Genomic DNA, 6000 nt, shown 5'->3' with positions numbered 1-6000 from the left:
GAAGCATTTGTCTTTGCCTTTGCAATACCACAGAAGCAATGCATGGTCAATGTACAGCAATGACACACCTGTGTGAACAGCCAGGAGACCCCCCCCCCCCCCCCATGTTATGTTACATAGTTACATAGTTAGTACGGTCGAAAAAAGACATATGTCCATCACGTTCAACCAGGGAATTAAGGGGTAGGGGTGTGGCGCGATATTGGGGAAGGGATGAGATTTTATATTTCTTCATAAGCATTAATCTTATTTTGTCAATTAGGAACATTCAGCACCCACCCGCTATCAAGGCAGCTGCCTATCATGTCATGCCCTACCTGCACAGGTGTGCTGGCTACTCAAATGATCCAATTAAGGAGGCCATTTAGTCAGCAGCAGCAGAAGTCCTGTGCCTGGACGCTCCAACAGGGGCCAGACACAAGCAGAAGCAGAAGCAGCAGAAGCAGCAGCAGCACCACCTTTTGTTTTTTGGCTGCAGCAGCAGCAAGGCCCACAGGGCTGGCTAGCTGGCTAGCCAGCAAGCAGGTAGCAATGAAAGTAGGAATCTTTCTTTTTAACCCTGTAAGGGGGTGGTGCACTGTACCCGAAGATACTGCCATATCGGGTCAATGCATAGGGCGACGGAAGCAAGCTTCGAAATCGGCCCCCGTTCTCAAAAATCCATTTAATATATGGTCCCCAGATAGGGGACGTATCAGATATTAAACTGATAAGAACAGATTTTTTACTTTTAGATATAATATTCTTAGACTAAAAGACCTTACGCAGTCCAGATTACACTTAGTCTGCTAAAAGCATATTCCACAGATGTAGATTCCAAAGACTTTTAGCCACTTTGTGACCTAATCTTTTTTTATCCAATAAATAGAAAACATACATCTCACTAAGAGCTAGGCGAACACAATCTTTAGAGGTAATAGTGTCTCTTTTAAAAAGAAGAATATTCCTTGTCTTCCATAGTGCAATTTTAATACAATTTATACTAATCCACAAAACCCGAGACTTCTCCACAGATAAAACATTATAAAATCCATATAAAATAACTTCATGATTTAAAAAATTAAGATCAGAAATGAATTTTAGTAAGGGTCCTATCAAAGTCCATATCTCTTGGGCGTAAAAACAGTTCCAAAAAATGTGTAAAACTGTTTCCTCACTAGGACACCCCATTCTCGGGCACTTTGCACTTCGACACAATCCTCTTCTGTGTTGGAATTCTCTGGTAGGCAAACATTGATGTGCTATCTGCCAGGCCAGATCTTTTAAGTCATTAGATAAGAATCCCATATTCACCATCCTCCAAACTTTTAGAGATTTCTCAGTGGAATAATTAGATATTAAGCAAATCTGTTCTATCTTCCTGATTTCAGGAACTAATTTTCGTGCATTACTACAAATTTCTTGACTAAAATTAGCAATGCCATAAATACGAATAATCTTTTCTAAAACCACATAGTGCGCTGGGGGAATAAATAAGATTGGGGACGTTAAAGGTAAGGTTATCCACTTTCTTTTTCTAAAAATGTGACCTGCAGCATATTTTAAAAAATAAGACCAATAACAGTTTCTTTGCAAGCCATTAAAACACATAGAAAAAAAGTGAATATATAAAAACCTTTTTAAATCAGGCACATCCTTACCCCCCAATTTCTTTGTCTTCATCATTACATCTCTCCTGAGTTTATCCATTTTAGACCCCCATAAAAAATGAAAGCAAATCTTGTTTAAAAACTTTAAGGTGCGTTCACTCGGTGGGAAAACCAAGCTTAAATATAGCATGATAGGTAGCAACAAAGCTTTCATTATCAGTACTTTTCCTTCTATTGTTAATTTCCTCATTTTCCAAAAACTTATTTTCTTTTGCACTTTCTCTTTGACGATGGACCAGCTTTCCTCTCCATTATTTTCATTGTCAAAGATGACACCCAAGATTTTGATTTTATCATATTGCACATTCACCTCCGTATTGCCCCAATTCCCTATTGCAAAGCAATCACATTTATTTTTATTTAATTTGAAGCCAGAGCCCTCACAAAAAAATTCTGTCTGTCTGATAGCACGTTTCAGGGATGGTTCATCTGAACATAGAATATTAACATCATCCATGTATGCTATCGTCTTTACGCTCTGTCCTCCACTTCCAGGGATTGGCACTCCTCTAATGAGCTTATCTTTTCTCAAAACATTCAACAGAGGTTCTATTGCACATATGAAAAGAATGGGTGATAGGGGGCACCCCTGTTTCACCCCAGACTGTAAACATACCTCTTGGGATAAAAAACCGTTAATTAAAATACGACTAAAACAGTTTTTATATAAAAGTGCAATTTTTCCAACAATAAAATCAGGAAAATTCATTTTCTTTAAAACCAACCATAAAAAATCATGAGAAACACGGTCATAAGCCTTTTGAAAATCCAAGGATAAAATTGCCAATTTCTGATCACATTGTTTCTGATACCATAAAACATCTTTTACAAGGTTTAGATGATCACTTATTTTCCTTCCAGGTACTCCGCATACTTGGTCACTGTGTATAACCTTAGCAATTACCTGCTTGAGCCTATTTGCTAAAATTTTTGCTAAAACCTTATAGTCTGTATTTAGCAGGGTAATAGGCCTCCAATTTTCTAATTTAGAGATGTCTCCTTTTTTAAAAATCAGAGTAACAACACCATCTCTCCAGGACGCAGGTAAAATCTCAGATTTAAAAGCACAGTTAAAAATACCTAAAAGATCATCTTTTAAAATGGACCAAAAACACAGATAAAATTCAACTGGCAACCCATCCGAACCAGGTGTTTTACCATTTAAAAAACTCTTAAAAGTGCTTAAAAGTTCAGGTAAAAAGATTTCATCACAAAGGCTCTCTTGGTCAGTTTTGTCAAGTTTTGAATCCAAGGTATCTAAAACATCATTAGTAAAGGAAATATCAATATCTTTTTTATTAAAAAGCTCCTGATAAAATACTTGTGCTTCTCGCAACATCTCTTCATTAGTTATCTTCCCTTCTATTACAGATATCATTTCTTTCTTTCCCACCACCTTCTTAAAAAAGAATCTTGAACACTTTTCATCATTCTCCAGACATTGCACTTTGCTGTTAAAAATCATTTCTTTTCCTTTTTGACTAATGGCATTTTTTATTTCATTCTTTGTCTGAGCAATAACATCATCCATCTCAAGCCCGGCTTGCTTTAGTTTATAATATGTTTGGATTTTAGTGTTTAACATTTTAAACCATAACTTTTTCTCCTTAGCCTTTTGGATGCCCACACGGATAAAAAACAGTTTAGTCCACTTTTTAACATCCTCCCACCAATCCAAAATATTTTTATATTGGGATTGACGCAATCTCCATTTGTTATAAGCAGCAATAAAATCATTTTTTGTTTTCATGTCCTCTAATAAAGTAGTGTTGAGCTTCCAAACGCCTCTGCCTTTCTCTAGGCCAGGTAAAGTGACATGTGCATATAATAACTTATGATCAGAGAAAATATTCGATAAAAGAGAAACATCAACTAGATTAAAACTTTCCGATAAAAAAATAAAATCAATCCTGGATTTGCAGACATTATTTTCCCATGTGTAACCAGGGTCGTCTGGGTATTTTCTCCTCCAGACATCGGTAAAGTTAAAATCCTCAGTCATACTCTTAATCTGTTTCTCTGTTTTATCCACTCTGACATGCACACTTCCACTCTCACGATGATCACCACTCATACAACAATTAAAATCTCCAGCCATTAAAATAGGTGTTGAACCTGGGATAAAAGCCTGAATATCATTAATCAAGTCGGCTCTCTCATTTTTTTCAGGAGAAGCATAGATGTTAAAAAGCTTAATCTCCGAGCCATTGTACTTAATATTAACTAATTGCGCTCTACCAGGTATAATTTCTAAGAAGGACAAAACTTGTACATCTGAACCTCTAAACAAGATCCCAACACCTGAAGATCTGTTCATATTGTCACCCGACCAGACCGATGGTCCCAAAGTCCAGCCACGACAAAGGTCCTCATAATTTGGACTATGTTCAATTCCACATTCTTGTAAAAAGAACAGAGAACAGTCCAAGGTCTCTAAAAAACTAAACAAAGCAGCCCTTCTCGTAGGGCTCTTTAGACCTCTCACATTAAGAGAGGAGCACTTTAAGGAAGCTATTCGCTACTGGAGTTTGAGTCCGATATGAAACCCACAGGTGACTCCGGGCTTTCGAACTCTTTGATATTTTTTGGATCGGACGCTGATCTTATAGAAGGCCTCCATGCATGTTGACTGTCCTCACATTCGTCTGAGCTTTTTTTGACAGGCCGTTTAATGCCAAGTTGTGGCTCATCTCCGAGTTCCTTCTTTCGCTTGATCTCCTTCACGCCAACCTCCATGGCTTCACTGCTCACTAGTGACCCTCCACCGCCAGAACCCTCCACAGAAGGTCTCCCCTCTGTCTCAGGCACAGCAGCAGAAAGGTCCATAAGCTCCGCCACGACATCAGAAGTTACAGCCGGCTTTTCTGAAGGCGCCTCAGACCGCTGGGGTGCTTTCGCAGGTGGTACTTCAGCTTGCACTACACCCACTCTCCCTGCTACACGGTCAGCCCACGATCTAGCTACACTGGAACGGAGACTGCAATCTTTAAAGGCATGGCCTTCTTCACCACAAATGTTGCAGACGATTTTAGCGCAGTCCTTAGAAACATGGCCTTCTTGATTGCACCGACCACAGCGAACTGTAGTGTCCGTGCAAACTTCCACAGTATGTCCGAATTTCTTACATTTCCTACAAAAAGTAGGCATCTCGGGATAAAACAAATAGCCCTTATCCCGACCGATAGAAAAGTTGGAGGGTGGATGACACAACCCTCCAATGCCAGTAGCATCCTCCTTCATTTTCACAAAAAACTTATGTTTCCCCGTCCATAGGTCTTCTGAATTCATCACCTTATGGGAATACTTAACAGAACTGCAGTATTTCCCCAAAAAGAGCTCAATATGGGACACAGTCACAAAGGGATTGTGCATACACACAACTAGAGGAATATCGCCTCCAGTATACAACACTGTGACCGTGATCCCATCAAGCTCAGCAAGGTCTTGATTGCTTTTCAGCTTCTCAAAAAGATTCTGGCATGCATAAGCAGAGTCCAGAGTTAGGATGAAGCTGCCCTTCCGAGGATCTCTGAGACAGACGATGTTCTCTTTCTTCACCCCAAGAAGCTTGTAGAGAGTTTCTTTCACAAAATAAGAAAGTTGGACGAGTTCTTGCTTGTCTTCAGCAACATCAAAGCGAAAGGAAAAACGAATCCGCGTTTCACCGGATGTAAGGTAACGGATGCGGACACCCATCTTGTCGATCGCCTTTTCGGTTCCTCGTAGCAGCCCCCCTTGGAAAAGGTAGGACAAACTCCCAGGATCCTCCTGACCAGACACTTGATCTAGCCAAAAGGCCGAGAAGCGATAACCGTGAAAGGGGCGGGCCCAACAAGGTCCCCTTCATGGGCACTATCACTGCTTGCTGTCAGGGAGGCTGCCAGACAATTTTCCATGCACACTCTGGGCTGGGGGGCAGTCAACCACCAGTACACACAGCAGAACCTAAACCCATACCATTATTGCTAAGCAGCAAGACAGGGGCCCATTGCACTCCCACGGGGCCTTTTTAAATGCAATCCATAACCCGGATTTGCCAGGAACCCTTCTTACTCCTCCTACTTGCATGTGACACTGGGCTTAGGATCTGCATAGGAAACACACACACAAGCACACACCTACCTTTGTTGCCTGCAGATGCCTCCTTGGCTGTCCCCAAACGGTATCAAACCAACACCCACGGGAAGCTGTAAGCATAGAGGACATGCCTGCACCCCATTGGACTTACCTGTGTGGGTTAAATCCGGGTTATTTGACAACCTATGGCGGTGATGGTTCTGCTCAGGCAGAGCAGTGCTGATGCTCCTCATAAAGCTGTCGCTGCTGTGAAGGTTCTAGGTGACATCACAAA

The 6000-nt window shown here is 40.8% G+C and overlaps 1 pseudogene; it reads right to left on the bottom strand.

Annotated features, from left to right (window-relative positions):
• Positions 1-567: 567 nt before the first annotated feature.
• On the bottom strand, positions 568-743 carry LOC130302045 (U2 spliceosomal RNA; annotated as a pseudogene).
• Positions 744-6000: the final 5257 nt, after the last annotated feature.

The sequence above is a fragment of the Hyla sarda genome, unplaced genomic scaffold (assembly GCF_029499605.1).
Source record: "Hyla sarda isolate aHylSar1 unplaced genomic scaffold, aHylSar1.hap1 scaffold_1147, whole genome shotgun sequence".
Taxonomy (NCBI): Eukaryota; Metazoa; Chordata; class Amphibia; order Anura; family Hylidae; genus Hyla; species Hyla sarda.
This window is presented reverse-complemented; position numbering and strand designations above follow the sequence as displayed.